The following is a 17,433-nucleotide window of genomic DNA, read 5'->3' on the forward strand; positions in this document are numbered from 1 at the left end:
GAAGAGGAAGCGTCAGAAATTGAAGAGGTAAGAAGTTCAGTGAGGAGGGAAAGTCTGTGGCAGAGGCAGAAGCGGGGCCTGGAGAGGAGGGGGACCAGGAGACAGAGATGAGGCAGGCCGCTGAAGAATCCAGGGAGTCTTCCTCTCCTGCTGCAACCAGCTCTTCTCCCCTCTGGTCTCACAGAACATGCAGAGAAATGAAGAGGGTGGAGCAACGAAAGACAAGACAACGGAGCCTTAGGCTGCTGGGGGAGGACCTGAGCGAGGAGGAGCCTTAGAGAGTAGTGGGAAGGCCTTACTATCGCCTCATTGGGGCAAGACCTACTGGGAAGAGTTTCTGGGATCGCTAGGCCTGCTGCTTTAATGTTGGGGGGTGAAACACTGGTGGCGGAATCAAAACAGCCCCATAAGGACTGATCATGCTGAGTGGACAGAATACTGGCTGACTGGGGGTGGTGGTGAGGGGAGGGAACGGGGTGGAGTATTCTGGAAGGCAGCATGACTGGCTAGCTTCCTGAAACCCCCCACACAGGAGCACTCCACACACTGCAGAATTTTGTTGCAGGTCCCTGCTTGTGTAGTATCTAGCATCCTTCTGACCTGATGCCTTGCTCCATTTTGGATATATCTCCCTACAATGCAAGATCACGCTGTTGGGCTCCTGTGTATCTCTTCACCTCCTAGCGTCTGTAGTTGTTGTGATCTGAGAAACCCTTTGGGGGAAAAGAACACATGGCTTCTCTTGGTTATATTTGGTGACTGAATTTCTCCAGGCAATTCGTCTGGTGGCTTTGCTCCTCTGTTTTCTCAGGAGCCCCTTTGATAAACCTCCAGATCATGCTGCTTCGTGCTGTCTTTTAAGCGAAGGAGCTGTTTTGAAATGGATAACCTCCCTCCTTTGTGGCCAACCCTGTCTGATTTGGACACCAGCAACTGGCAGATGGAGGGAATGTTAGATTTGGACATTGGAAACTGAAGGTTCGGGTCCCCAATAAAATGAAGCTTACAGGTCATTTACAGGTCAGCCTAGGGGCCATTGTGAGGCTAAAGCAGCACTCTCTGCTCCTTGGAAGAAGAGAGGTGGAGTGCTAAAGAAATAAATAAAAACAAGTATTTAATTTGTTTTTTGTTAATTAATAAGCCCTGAATACTGACAGAATGGAAGGGTAGGATATGAAGTATTAGAAAGAGGGAGAGTGAGCAGATTTGACCACTTTGCCCCACAATAGGTTATCAGGGGTATGAGACATACAGTACTTCAGCAGCTGCAGTGTGCAAAACAGCAAGCTAGGCACTTGCATCCTGCTGCAATTTGATTTCTAGGGAGGGAGTTGAACCCCCAAGAGCGAGACCCCTAACAACTGCGCAAAATTTCAACAAAGCATTTTCTCCTCAGAGGCAAAACGCGGACAAGGGTTTGCCAGAAAGCTGAGGTTGTGTCTGGTAAGCACAGACAGTTATTCTGTGAACCATGTGCAGATGCATGGCTGCTTTCATCATGGACTGTGGATTTCAAGATTTGGATCGGGCCGGCAAACATTCGCTTGTCATGGGCAGGAACCTTTCATTACCTTTTACTGGCGTCTGCAGACGTTGGTGTGTTACCAAGGCGGAATGCAGAAGACTGAATCATCTGGAAGGCAGAGGCATGAGTTCATTGGCAAGCTTTCTGGACTGCAGCCAAGTCACTGTTTTCTTTCCAGTAATCTCTGCCGGGGAGATCTCCCCAAAGGAAGACGAAGAAAGACATCTAATCCCATGCATATCATTTCAATGCACATCCCATACACGTTTCTCTCGGCGACGGCGACTGTTTTGCAAGCACTGGCAGCGCGGGAAGGCTGTGTGCTCCTGCTGCTCAACATTGTGCCTCTTAAAAAAATAAAAAAATGAAATTATACTTAATGGGATAAATGCAGGGAATTGCGTAAAAGGTGCCAGATCATATGCAAAGTATTCTTGGATGTCTATAAGGAATTCAAGGAACACACTGTCTCTGTAGGCTGCCAGTTTGAAAGTGTGCTTGTTATTGTACACAGGGAAAAAATGTTTGTCCTAGTAAATAGATCAGCTAGGAAGCCGCCTTGCACTGAGTCAGATCCATCGCTGATCCACCTTTAGCCTTGTCTACACACTGACTGGCAGGGTTTCAGACATTCCCAGCACTAACTGGAGATGGGGGGGGTTAAACCTTCTGCATGCAAATCAGGTGCTCTGCAATTGAACTGCAGCCCTTTATCATACTCTTTGCTGATGCTCTTGTTAAACCATTGAGTTTCACCAACAATTCAAACGCATACCCCCCCCCCCGAGACCCTAATCTACCTCCTGTCCATCTCCACATGCATGAAGTTCCTACATGGTCCCCCATCCAGATCCTGACTAGCTCCAAACCTGCTTAGCTTCAACAAAGGCTGCTGCATCAAACTAGCACAATATTTTGGCACTGGTTTGGAGTCCATTGGAAAAGTTTGGGTTTTTTTTTGGCGTTAACGTGTGACCCTGATTTGCTGTGTCAGTTACCCAGTTTGGGGGGGACAGCACAAAACGTGGGGTTCGCAGCACAAAACTAGCACAAAGCTTGGTCATCTGTTTTGGATCCAGAATTATGGGGTCACACATTAATGGAGCTGTTGTAGCTCATCATATGAGGAGGAGGAGGAGGAGGAGGAGGAGGAGGATAATAATAATACCTTTATTGTCAATGTACAACCTGTGTACAATGAAATATGCTTCTAGATCAGAGACTCTCCAGATGCTGGACTGCCACCAGCCCCGGGCAGCATCGCCAATTGTCAGGTATGATGGATGTTGGTAGTTCAACAGCATCTGGAGGATCACAGGTGTTTCCTGTGCAGAATGCACTGGAAAAGCAGAACCCCACCTCACCCCAGCAGCTCAGCTTTTGACAGGTGCGTGGGAATCAACTACCTACCAGCCACCTGACACCAGAATGACATCAGAGGATTGACGGATGGGATGCTCGGTCTACCTGCCAAAATTGGCCTATGGGGTGGGGGAGATAAAACCTGGGCCCATGGGGCCAAAAGTATGCCTTACCCCTGACCTAGTACATTTCTCTGATGAAAATAGGGACATTTCTCCAATGAAAATAAGGACATCCTATTCTGCATCAGGAAGATTTTCCCCCGTTTGATCTCTCCGTACACATAGACATCTTACACACGTAGACATCTATCACCTTGAGCCAATTACAACCTCTCTGCCTAACCTACTTCACAGGAACGTTATAAAGAAAAAATATGTGAGGGACAGGATAATGTACAGTGCCTCTTCAACAGATAAAGGGAATGAAATAAAATTTTGGCTGTAAAAAAGGTAAAGGACCTCTGGATGGTTAAGTCCACTCAAAGGCGACTATGGGGTTGCAGCGCTCATCTCGCTTTCAGGCCTCTGGCACAACGGAAACCAAAGTGCATGGAAATGCTGTTTACTTTCCTGCCACAGTGGTACCTATTTATCTACTTGCACTTTGACGTGCTTTTGAACTGCTAGGTGGGCAGGAGCTGGGACCGAGCAACAGGAGCTCACCCCATCAAGGGGATTCGAACCGCCGACCTTCTGATCAGCAAGCCCAAGAGGCTCAGTGACTTAGACCACAGCACCACCCTCTCCCTCTGAATTTTAGCTGCCTTGAGTTGCTGTCAGGAAAAAAGACGGGGAAGAAGAAGAAGAAGAAGAAGAAGAAGAAGAAGAAGAAGAAGAAGAAGAAGAAGAAGAACAACAACAACAACAACAACAACAACAACAACAACAACAACAACTTGAATGATTAGGAATAGTAAATCCTATTGAACTCAGTGGGGCTTAGTTCTGAGTAAAAATGCTTAGAATTGCAGTGTAAGACTGCCTGCTTTCCAGTAGCCACTATGAGCTGCCCTAGGGAGGAGGGTGGCAGCAGCGGCCACAGAGAGACCATGGTGAAGGCATGGGGAGGCCACAAAGAGGCAATGGGGTGCTCCCTCGCAGCAGCCACCACTGCTGCTGCCAACATCACTCGGGACAAGCACCAGCTCTTCCTCCTCCCCAAGCTCAGCGGTAATGGCAAGGGAAATAGGGACATTCCGGGATCAAATCAGAAGCCGGGATGGCTTTTGTAATTCCGAAACTGTCCCTGAAAAATAGGGGCACTTGGAGGGTACGAGAACCACATATGCCACTTGGGACTCCTTGGAGAAAAAGGTGGGATATAAATGCAATCCGTCCGTCGAAAGGGACCACTGAAAGTGTCGGCTGTACTAACTTGCTGCAATATATCACCCTAAATTTCTCCGGTGGAGACGTAACCTCAAGAGCTGCTGTGCCTTTAATTTCTGAGCGCCAAGCCAAACTTCACGGCAATTTCACCAACTCCTTGCTCAGAACAGCGGCTGACTGCGCAACCTCTGGAGACCGTAATTGGGAGTGAGTCTCTGGGGAAAGCAAGAATCGTTTAAAAACAAAAGAGGGCTATTACTGTCACCACCGGCTCTCTCGAATCATTATCGACTTATTTACTTATATTTTTGCAAGTGGGTTCAAAGCAGCAATTCTCGTGCCTCTCTTTTTCCCCTGCCAGCCTTTTCTGGGGGAACCTGGGGTTGCTCTGTGGTACACCCCTGGATTGAGGTATGAATGCATTGGATGGATGTACAACCTTCTGGGCTCGATCGGCCTTATTGGCAGCAAGCGCTTCTTCCTGTTTGCAGCTGATTGGCTGGTCCTTGTGAGGATACAAAGCTGCCTCCCCTTCCTGCCTGGACCAGCATTTTAAGATTTAACATAAGACGTTCCAAGAGTTCTCTAGTTGGCTGCTAAGCCACTCTGTGGATTGCCATATCTGTCAACTGCCCCAGAAAAAACGGAACATCCCGTTTTTTTCTCGCAAGGGGACAGCGGCCAAAATGGCCACTGCGGTCTTGCGTGATTTCAGGCTGTACTTTTGGGGGGCATGGGACCAAAATAAGCATTTTGGGGGGGCACACAAGATCACTGTACTTTTGGGGGCAGCATTCTTGCACAGCACCCAAAAATGTGCATTTTGGGGTGCCATGCAACCTGCATGACCCGCAGCTGCAACTTTGCCAAAGTGCCCAGGCGGACTGCTTCCAGTAACAAGAGCTTGAGTGGCATTGGAGCAGCTGGCAAGGGGGAACACTAGTTCTGGTGGGCTGCGGGGAGGCAGCAGTGAATGTAAAAGAATGTAAAAGAAATTTTCTTTTACGCAACTGCTGCTGCAAGAACGCTGATTGCGATGAACCGGAAGGGGGAGAGGGTTCCAACAAAATTAGATCGGCAGAATAAATTACTAGAATACGCCGAAATGGCACAAATGACAAACATGCTGAGAGGCAATACAAAGCAGAGCTTTATTCAAAAAAATGGGACATGTTTAAGAAATATTTAGAAAAATACAATAGTGGTGTGGCATCTATGGTAGCATATGAATGACTTCTATGTAAAATAACAACAAAAATTTAAGGAAAATAGATGTGAAATGGTGTAAGAAATTATAAGATCATCATCATCATCCTTCTTTATTCGACCGTCAGTGAGAAAAAAAATACATTTATCCATACAAAATTAAAACAGAAATTCTAAGATAACATAAAAAGAACAAGTATTAATTATAAGTACAACTGGTAATAGAAATCGTAAACACACTGGGGGTGACGGGAAGTCTTATGTATTCTAGTAAGAATGTATGGTGAAATGGATTGTATAGATTGAACTGATTTTTATTTGTATACTTGGACATACCATACACAAGAATGTTTTGTTATTAATTAATTTCAATAAAGCATGTTAACAAAAGGAAAATATCATGCTGCCTTTCCAAACTGCTGCCCAAGATAAGCGCCCCAGTGTGACTCATGATAGGGCTGGCCTTGGGCTGCGCAGCCTCATTGCATTAAAGACATGTACAAGGTTGCTCCCCTTCATGGATCACTGCCTTGTCGTGGCGAAGGGGCTTGAATTACTCAGGCAAGCTATGGACAGGTCAAGATGGACAGGTCATAGCGGAGAGTTTGGACCAAACGTGATCCACCTGGAGAAGGAACTGGCAAGCCGCTCCAGTATCCCTGCCAAGAAAACTCCATGGACAAAGACAACAGGCATATAAAAGATATGACGCTGGAAGATGAGCCCCTCAGGTCGGAAGGCGTCCAACTTGCTACTGGGGAAGAGCGGAGGACAAGTACAAGTAGATCCAGAGCTGATGAAGCGGCTGGGCCAAAGCCGAAAGGACGCTCAGTTGCGGATATGCCTGGAAGCGAAAGGAAAGTCCAATGCTGTAAAGAAAAGTATTGCATAGGAACCTGGAATGTAAGAACCATGAACCTTGGTAAGCTGGATGTGGTAAAAAATGAGATGGCAAGAATAAACATTGACATCCTAGGCATCAGTGAACTAAAATGGACAGGAATGGGCGAATTCAGTTCGGATGACTATCATATCTACTACTGTGGGCAGGAATCCCGTAAAAGAAATGGAGTGGCCCTCATAGTCAACAAAAGAGTGGCGAAAGCTGTACTGGGATGCAACTTCAAAAATGATAGAATGATCTCGATACGAATCCAAGGCAGTCCTTTTAACATCACAGTAATCCAAGTTTATGCACCAACTACCAGTGCTGAAGAAACCGAAATTGATCAATTCTATGAAGACTTACAACACCTTATAGAAATGACACCAAAGAAGGATGTTCTTCTCATTATAGGGGATTGGAATGCTAAAGTAGGAAGTCAAGAGATAAAAGGAACAACTGGCAAGTTTGGCCTTGGAGATCAAAATGAAGCAGGGCAAAGGCTAATAGAGTTCTGTCAAGAGAACAAGCTGGTCATCACAAACACTCTTTTCCAACAACACAAGAGACGACTCTACACATGGACATCACCAGATGGGCAACATCGAAATCAGATTGATTATATTCTCTGCAGCCAAAGATGGAGAAGCTCTATACACTCAGCAAAAACAAGACCTGGAGCTGACTGTGGCTCAGATCATCAGCTTCTTATAGCAAAATTCCAGCTTAAACTGAAGAAAGTAGGAAAAACCACTGGGCCAGTAAGATTCAATCTAAATCAAATTCCTTATGAATACACAGTTGAAGTGAAGAACAGGTTCAAGGATTTAGATTTGGTGGATAGAGTACCTGAAGAACTGTGGATGGAGGCTCGTAACATTATACAGGAGACAGCAACGAAAACCATCCCAATGAAAAAGAAATGCAAGAAAGCAAAGTGGCTGACCAATGAGGCCTTACAAATAGCGGGGGAGAGAAGACAAGCAAAATGCGAAGGAGATCGTGAAAGATACAGGAAATTGAATGCAGATTTCCAAAGAATAGCAAGGAGAGACAAGAGGGCCTTTCTAAACGAGCAATGCAAAGAAATAGAGGAAAACAACAGAATGGGAAAAACCAGAGATTTATTCAAGAAAATTGGAGATATGAAAGGAACATTTCGTACAAAGATTACCACAATTAAGGACAAAAGTGGAAAGGACCTAACAGAAGCAGAAGACATCAAGAAGAGGTGGCAAGAATACACAGAGGAATTATACCAGAAAGATATGGAGGTCTCATACACCCCAGGAAATGTGGTTGCTGACCTTGAGCCAGACATCCTGGAGAGTGAAGTCAAATGGGCCTTAGAAAGCCTTGCTAACAACAAGGCCAGTGGAAGTGATGATATTCCAGCTGAACTATTTAAAATTTTAAAAGAGGATGCTGTTAAGGTGCTGCACTCAATATGCCAGCAAGTTTGGAAAACTCAGCAGTGGCCAGAGGATTGGAGAAGATCAGTCTACATCCCAATCCCAAAGAAGGGCAGTGCCAAAGAATGCTCCAACTACCGCACAATTGCACTCATTTCACACGCTAGCAAGGTTATGCTTAAAATTCTACAAGGCAGGCTTAAGCAGTATGTGGACCGAGAACTCCCAGAAGTGCAAGCTGGATTTCGAAGGGGCAGAGGAACCAGAGACCAAATTGCAAACATGCGCTGGATTATGGAGAAAGCCAGAGAGTTCCAGAAAAACATCTACTTCTGCTTCATTGATTATGCAAAAGCATTTGACTGTGTCGACCACAGCAAACTATGGCAAGTTCTTAAAGAAATGGGAGTGCCGGATCACCTCATTTGCCTCCTGAGAAATCTCTATGTGGGACAAGAAGCTACAGTTAGAACTGGATATGGAACAACTGATTGGTTCAAAATTGGGAAAGGAGTACGACAAGGCTGTATATTGTCTCCCTGCTTATTTAACTTATATGCAGAATACATCATGCGAAAGGCTGGACTGGATGAATCCCCAACCGGAATTAAGATTGCCGGAAAAAATATCAACAACCTCAGATATGCTGATGATACTACCTTGATGGCAGAAAGTGAGGAAGAATTGAAGAACCTTTTAATGAGGGTGAAAGAAGAGAGCGCAAAATATGGTCTGAAGCTCAACATCAAAAAAACTAAGATCATGGCCACTGGTCCCATCACCTCCTGGCAAATAGAAGGGGAAGAAATGGAGGCAGTGAGAGATTTCACTTTCTTGGGTTCCATGATCACTGCAGATGGTGATAGCAGTCACGAAATCAGAAGACGCCTGCTTCTTGGGAGAAAAGCAATGACAAACCTAGACAGCATCTTAAAAAGCAAAGACATCACCTTGCCGACAAAAGTCCGTATAGTTAAAGCTATGGTTTTCCCAGTAGTAATGTACGGAAGTGAGAGCTGGACCATAAAGAAGGCTGATCGCCGTAGAATTGATGCTTTTGAATTATGGTGCTGGAGGAGACTCTTGAGAGTCCCGTGGACTGCAAGAAGATCAAACCTATCCATTCTCAAAGAAATCAGCCCTGAGTACTCACTAGAAGGACAGATCCTGAAGTTGAGGCTCCAGTACTTTGGCCACCTCATGAGAAGAGAAGAATCCCTAGAAAAGACCCTGATGTTGGGAAAGATGGAGGGCACAAGGAGAAGGGGACGACAGAGGATGAGATGGTTGGACAGTGCTCTTGAAGCTACTAACATGAGTTTGGCCAAACTGCGAGAGGCAGTGAAGGATAGGCGTGCCTGGCGTGCTCTGGTCCATGGGGTCACGAAGAGTCGGACACGACTGAACGACTGAACAACAACAACAACAAGGTTGCTCTTGAGAGTCCCATGGACTGCAAGAAGATCAAACCTATCCATTCTCAAGGAAATCGGCCCTGAGTGCTCACTAGAAGGACAGATCCTGAAGTTGAGGCTCCAGTACTTTGGCCACCTCATGAGAAGGGAAGACTCCCTGGAAAAGACCCTGATGTTGGGAAAGATGGAGGGCACAAGGAGAAGGGGACGACAGAGGATGAGATGGTTGGACAGCGTTCTCGAAGCTACTAACATGAGTTTGGCCAAACTGCGGGAGGCAGTGAAGGATAGGCGTGCCTGGCGTGCTCTGGTCCATGGGGTCATGAAGAGTCGGACACGACTGAACAACAACAACAACAACACAAGGTTGCAGCAATTACTGGAGGTGAGTAGCACTGATTGGCTAGTCTCCATCTCATCATCAAAATCTCTCCACAATCCATAGAGCTATTTTCCAACTCCCCCCCCCCCAAAAAACTACCCAAGTTTCCTTGTTTAGAAGCAGGGGGAAATAAGCTGAAAGGTGGACATATAAACAGGAAAAGCTACCTTTAATTAAACATAGCAGCAAAAAGTGGAGGAAGAATTAGGTGGAACTGAACTTGGAAGAAAGAACGTGCATGTGACATATAAATTTTGATGCCAGAAAGGATCCGAGCTTGTTAACCACTGTGTTTTTTTATCACAACTGTCTTCAACCCTTAAAAAAACCCACACACAATTGTCTCCACACTCCACCAAGATTAGAATTCAACGCTACCTGGTGAAATAAATGGGCGAAAGATCCATGAGACAAAAGAAAGTACTTGCTCACACAAGGCATAAGGAACACACAGGATTCACCGGAGAAGGGTCGTAGCTCAGTGGGCAGAGCACCTGCTTTGCATGCAAAAGGTCCCAGGTTCAATCCCTGGCATCTCTAGGCAGGGCTGGGAAAGAGTGACTGCGTGAAATCTTCGAGAGTTCTGCCAGTCTGTGTAGACTATACTGATCTGAATCACACAGTATGGTATTGCGTAAACAACAAAAAGACCCAAGGTCTGAAAATTGACTTCTTGTTGTTGATGCCCTGTTGCCAAGGAACCATATCGCTGTGCGTTCTTCCTCCCGACTCAATACCAGGCAGTTTCCTGTGTTCTTATAAGGTGCCATTTATTTCCAATGGCCTCGCTCTTGAACAGTTCCTGCTCCTTTCAGGAAGGTTTCAGCAGCAGAACCTCTTGACCCTGAAGTATCTGTTCTGACGGGCAGCGGTTGCCCAAAAAGTCAAGCACAGCTCTTTTCAAGCCTCGCTCCCTGCTGTTCTTTTCTGCGGAGATACTGAGGAGGCAAAAACCTTCTGTACACAAAGCACCTGCTCTCCCCAAAGCAACAGCCCCTTCAGAACTTGCCTGGCACGATCCGAGTGTCATACCTGAGACCAGGAATGAAGAATATGAAGACCCCGTGCCTTGGCCATGCGGTCTGCATCTGGGGACACCACCACCTGCAAACCATCATCCTAGTCATAGTTACCCGTTTGTACTTTCCATCTTGTTGAACATTTGGGATTGTTTGCTGTCTGGCAGATGGAAAGAAGAGAGACAGCTTACGAGTGACAAGTCAGTTTCTCTCCTTTCCCACACAAGCAAACACTCTGCTTTTGGTCACGCTGCACCCCTCATCTTGATAACAGCTGTGGGATCCTGGTTTTGGGTGGATGGGTGGGATGAGCTTGAAACTAGTAAAAATAAGAGAGAGAGAGAGAGAGAGAAAGAAACCCTGTCATCCTGTAAGGTGTCAAAAACACAGGGATCTGTATGCAATCATCACGAGACCCCATTCAGATCCACCTGTAGGGATGCTTCAACCAGGGAACTCACGGAGGGTATAGATATACTCAGGGCCTCAAGGCTTTTAGGAATTAGGAAGGTCCAACAGGCACCCCTGCGACCGATGTGGGAGATTTGCAGTTAAATCCAACAATGCATATTCTTGCGAGTTAGCATGGGAAGGGAGAAGACCACAGAGCCACATTGCTGATAGGCAAACCCAGAAATGTAATTGCTAGAGAGGACTTTATGTGACGTCATTTCCCCTCCTCTCTTGGGCAGGAAGAATTGAAGTAGTATTTCCTGTTCCTTCTCGCTCTCTTTTTTGTCTTCCACCACCAACAGTGGGAGCACACACAGATCTAACTGCTCCAGCATCAGGTATATTCCTGAGGCTGCCTATACTGTAGATAGAAGTCTTTTGCCTGCATTTATTTTACTGCTGCTGCTGCATATCTAACACATGGCTGTAAGTAAATAATACTTTAAACTTACTTCTCAGTCTGTTGTCTGATTCTTTGTTAAGCGGGGTGAGAAAGGGGGAGCTAGCTTACTTTGCAACTGGACTTAATTAAAATAAAGCTTCACCGCCTAGTCCTATACTTTAGTTTTTTTCCAAAATCAGGTAACTATTATGGACAGATGTGTTCTGAATTGCCTGATGGAGTAGGAAGGTTTTCAGCAGGCATTCAAAACAGAAGACACATACCATATCTTTATTGGCAGACCATATCCTCCCATGCCCCAGTGAAGCACGTTGGGACATGACCTTGATGGAGCCCCTGCCCATCTCACTCAGCCCCCCCTTTCAGCTCTTGGCTCCTTCCTCCCTCCCTCGGGGCTCCCCACTCCGTCCACACCACCCCGCTGATGGACCCTTATGCACCTTTGCCTGCCTCCCTTTGTCCACACATCTCTGCTGTACTTCCAGAAGCCAGTGCCGCTTCCAGGGGGAGGAAGAGGAAGGAACGGTACGAAAGCAGAAGGTGAGAGCGCAGCACACAAAAACACAGACCTTTTGGTCCCATGCTGTGGTGGGAGCCAACTGACTCTCGCCAGAGCATGGGACCAAAAAAATGTGCATCTTTTGGTGCTGCTCTCTGGCATGAGTAGATTAAGCTGGCAGGTAGGAAAAGAGTGTACAATGATACCTTGGTTCTCAAACTTAATCTGTTCCGGAAGTCAGTTCCAAAACCAAAGCATTCCAAAACCAAGGCACACTTTCCCATAGAAAGTAATGCAAAATGAATTAATTCATTCCAGACTTTTAAAAACAACCCCTAAAACAGCAATTTAACATGAATTTTTCTATCTAACAAGAAGATTGATCCATAAAATGAAAGCAATAATCAATGTACTATAAAATAATGATAAAAATTAAGATTATTATTTTTTCTTACCTGCACTAATGATAGTCATTGTTTGGATGGGTTTTTTTTAATCCATTTCCACAGTCACACAATCAATCAATCAGTAGCTGAACTGGGTTCTACACAGCCACAAAAACAAATTAACCAAAAAAACCACAAAAATGAAAAATAAATAGCAAAAACAAAAGCGCCAAACTTAATCTGTTCCAGAAATCCATTTGACTTCTGAAATGTTCAAAAACCAAGGCACAGCTTCTGGTTGGTGCAGGTGCCCAGGAAACAATAGCCGACAGTCGCATCAGATGTTTGGCTTCTGAAAAACGTTCAAAAACCGGAACGCTTACTTCTGGGTTTTCGGAGTTTGAGAACCAAAGCGTTTGAGAACCAAGGTGCCACTGTATTCCTCCTCTAGACACTGATTCTCTGTCTTCTCCTCTTAATGATTAGTTTAGCCTTGAGGAGCTTGGAACATTTCTATCTTATGACCCATCTTTCGCCCTGGAGTGGAGAGAATAAACAAGAGGCGGTTTTGTCATTGCGGGGAGGAAACTCTCATATTGACATTGCAACAGAATCTGGAAATCGCTTCCAAGGTTATGGAATCAACCATCATGTTACACAATGGCGTTGGACGGAACACTATTGTGGCATGTGGGTAAACAACTAAATCTCGGTATAGCTAGAAGGTAAACATGGGGCACGAGGGGTCCATCGGGGGGCTTGCCTAAAGGTGATTCAATACTTGATGATAATGGTATTAGACCTTTCCCTGCAGGCTTGGGCGAGGTTTGGAGAGAAACATTGGGAACAGGGATGTAGCAGTAAAGTCACTGGAGGTTCTGCAGTCAGCTCACAAGAAACAGGATGGGGGAGGCAGAAACATCCGTGCATGCTGCTTGCTTTTGTGGATGCTGATGATGTGCCGCAGATGAGCTCAGTCGATACTCAGCTTGCATGTTTGGATAGCAGATACAAGTGGGGCCCACGCACACCGAGAGCCAGGTGTGGTGGACAAGGACCCAGGAGACCAGAGTTCAAATCCCCACTCAGCCAAGAAGCTCGCTGGGGGACCTTGGGCCAGTCACCATCTCTGTCTAAGCTACCTTGCAGGGTGGTTGTTTTGAGGATAAAATGGGGAAGGGGGAAGAACCATGCAAACCATCTTGAGTTACTTGGAGGAGAAGCAGAATATAAATATAGCCATAAATAGAGTCATTAGAGTTGGAAGGGACCCCAGGGGCCATCTAGTCCAACCCGCTGCAATGCAGGAATCTCAGCTAAAACATCCATGACAGATGGCCGAGAGTCCATAACCTTGGTTCGAGTCCTACTATCCAGAGCAGGAGAAAACAAACTTGCTACATCTTCCACGTGACAGCCCTTAAGATGTTTGAAGATGGCTATCATATCTCCATTGAGTCCCCTCTTTTCCAGGCTAAACATACCCAGCTCCTTCAACTGTTCCTCATAAGGCTTGGTTTCCTGACCCTTGATCGTCATGCTTGCCCTCCTCTGTACGCCTTCCAGTTTCTCAATACCCTTCTTGAATTGGGCTGCCCAGAACTGGGCTCAGGACTACAGGTGGGGTCTGACCAAGGCACAGGTTAGAGAGGTTCCCAAGATCTGGACACTATACTTCTGTTGGTGCAGCCTAGAATTACCGTACATTAGCCTTTTTTGCTGCTGCATCACAGTTGGCTGGTTTTAAGCTTGTGGTCCACTAAGACCCCTAGATAAATAAATACAACAAATAAATAAATAAATGCAATATTGCGTTATATTTCCCAGCTCTTCGTAGGAATGTTTCTGTTCTCCAGCCAGCCTGGGAAAGGAGACTCGTAATGCTGTTGGGTATCTCTGGACCAAACTAGACATGTTTGTGGCACAGTTGTTCTCCCAGTCATTCCTGGGGTTTGTTTGTTTGTTTGTTTGTTTGTTTTTAAAAAGAGCTATTCAGTCCAGCATACATCTCCACTGAATGCCTGTATTATTATCTTCAATTTAAAAGGAGCCTGGTCAGTTTAAACTTCCCCATTTTGGACAGCGCAAAAGTTATATTTATGAAACCTAGCAGGAAGTAATTACCCATTCCCATCTAGCTAATACACCCCAAGAAACAAGTTGTAGAGGGACCTTCAAGCAAAACCAAATATGGTGCTCTGGCATGCTTTCCAGGAATGTGCAGTTCCTGGCCCATCACAGGTGTCTTTTCAATTTGTGCAATATGCGACACACACACACACACACACACACACACACACACACACACTCTTTCAATCCTGCTTGGCCCTGCAAAATTCCAATCGGTGTCTGTCCTGTAGTTTCCTGCTGAAATCTTTTCACACCCCGAATCTCCCAGGGTTAGGGGTTTTTTTTTGGTCCTACTTTTGTTGCACAATAACAACAATAATGCAACGGCAATAATGCCACTTTTGCACTGATGAAACCACTTTAAATGGTCCTGGCTTCCGGCGAAGGCATCCCGGGAGATGTGCCTTGTTAAAAGGTGCGGAGAGTTGTTGGGGAAGCCCTATAATCTCCCTTGGAGAACTGCATTTTCCAGAGCTCCCTTAGAACGGGAATTGATTGTAAAACCACCCTGGAAATTGTAGCTCCGTGAGAGGAATATGGGTTCCCCTAACCATGCTCGGCACCAACGTACCAGAAACGACAGCTCCCAGAATTCTTTTGTGTTAGCCATGGGTGTTTATAGTGGTATCATGGTATCTACCTATGGTGTGAATTTGGCCTAATATTTGGGAAGCACCACAGAGCAACTAAAAGCTCAGAATGATACTTGGATGGTGCAGTAAAAAAAGAAATCTCCACTAACGCATCATTATTGGGTCAATGATGTGCTGCAGAATATACCCACAAGACACCTCCAATCTAGATGGGTTTTCCAGAAATATGTGATTAAGCCTGTTCAGTATTGCAGGATCGCCACTTTGGGCGGTGGTTGTTTACCGGTATGCAAGGGCTGTTGGGAGCCAGTCCCAGCCGTGTACGACTGAGGAGCCTGAAATTTCACAGCACTTCCACTTACTGTGGCTTTTATGTGCTTCTGCGTGGGCTCCCAGCCAACACCCGGTATGCAAAATGAGGAAACTGTCAGTTGCATGGGAAATGTTGACAACACTTCACACAGCTGGTGAATATTCAGAGTTTTAGAGTTATGTTAAGGAAAGCGGGGCAGTTACTATTGAGGGATTTCCTACACCTCCACTGCCTTTGTGGGCCACACGTCTGCTGAAAGCAGTACTTAGCAGCGATACCTTATGGAATTCTCATTCCGCTAGTCCCTAAGATGTCATAGTATTTTTTTTGAACTTTTTACGTATTTGTTCCTCAGTTTCTGATTTAATGCAATGAAAAGTGGGGGAGCAGAGGAATAAAGATGCATGTTGTTGTTGTTCAGTCGTTCAGTCGTGTCCGACTCTTCGTGACCCCATGGACCACGCCTATCCTTCACTGCCTCTCGCAGTTTGGCCAAACTCATGTTAGTAGCTTCGAGAACACTGTCCAACCATCTCATCCTCTGTCGTCCCCTTCTCCTTGTGCCCTCCATCTTTCCCAACATCAGGGTCTTTTCTAGGGAGTCTTCTCTTCTCATGAGGTGGCCAAAGTACTGGAGTCTCAACTTCAGGATCTGTCCTTCTAGTGAGCACTCAGGGCTGATTTCTTTAAGAATGGATAGGTTTGATCTTCTTGCAGTCCATGGGACTCTCAAGAGTCTCCTCCAGCACCATAATTCAAAAGCATCAATTCTTCGGCCCAACTGTGTGCCCAAATAGTTTTAAATCACATGTATTTGTAGACTGCACCTGTTTTTTGTTTGTTTTTTAACAATACAAGAGACTTTTCTTCTTCTTCTCAAAACAATCTAGTGACACCTGGTGGCCTGTTGTATAATGGACTCAAAAACGATTGCAGATAGGTGGGACAGAGAGCCATGGCTGATTTCTGCTGGCATCCAATACTGTGGCCATGGGAGAAGCAAGAACCTCTTGGAGCGTTAATGCTGTGAGCAGGAGGAACCAAGCTTGCTCCATCTTCCATGTGACAGCCCTTAAGATATTTGAAGATGGCTATCCTAACGCCTCTCAGTTTCCTCTTTCCATTCTGAACCATTGGTGGAGTATCCAAATACCGGCTTCCAACAGCGCTCTCCCTGTGGCATTGTAGCAGACCCAAAGAACCATTCAGACTTAGCTGCACCCAGAGGGAACCCCACCCCACCCCACTGAATGACAAGTCATGGCATATCAGCTGGATCCAGCACACCGGACACCATCAAACAGTGCCAGTCCTTCGCGTGATCAGGTGGGGGCAGAACCGATAAATAGTGTTGTGTCTTTGCAGATCTTCTCCTCTACCTTCCAGTTTGGCATTCCCGTCACTGGGGAAGCGGCAACAGCCCTACCTTTGTGCAGCACTGTTAGCCAACCTTTTTGGCGGTTTGAGCCAGGAAGCTTGCTTCACAAACCTTCCCTCCTGCACTCTCCTCTTCCCTCCTTGCCTGCGGTTTTGGGCATTAAGCATCTACAAGCTGAAGTTGATTCAGGGCAGTCTGCCCCCACGCTGTTCCCCTAACATGCACAGGTTAAACTATGGAACTCACTTCCTCAGGAGGCAGTATTGGCCGCCAACTTGGGTGGTTTTAAAAGGGGATTAGACAAATTCCTGGAGGGTGGCTCTGCTTTGCCTCCCCAGCCAGAGGCAACAGTGATTCTGAATACCAGTTTCTGGAAACTGCAGGAGGGGAGAGTGCTCTTGTGTTCGAATCCTGCTTGTGGGCTTCCCACAGGCATCTGGTTGGCCATTGTGAGAGCAGGATGCTGGACTAGGTGGGAAACTGGCCTGATCCAGCATAGCTTTTTTTTTCTTTTTTTTCTTTTTTTTTTTTTGCATTCTTGAGTTGGTGGGATGAATATACCCTATTTGAATGAAAAGTAGCTTTTTTAATTTTTTAAAAAACCTTTGATCGTCTTATGCTACTGCAGTGTTAAGCACATTGATGCAGGCTTAAGTCTTGTCGAAACAAATGGAATATAAGAGTTTATTCTGGGTTGAATTCCAGGTTAGGGCAGCGTCTTTACGTAGATAGAAAACTGGCAT

Source organism: Lacerta agilis, chromosome 15 (assembly GCF_009819535.1).
Source record: "Lacerta agilis isolate rLacAgi1 chromosome 15, rLacAgi1.pri, whole genome shotgun sequence".
NCBI classification, from domain to species: Eukaryota; Metazoa; Chordata; class Lepidosauria; order Squamata; family Lacertidae; genus Lacerta; species Lacerta agilis.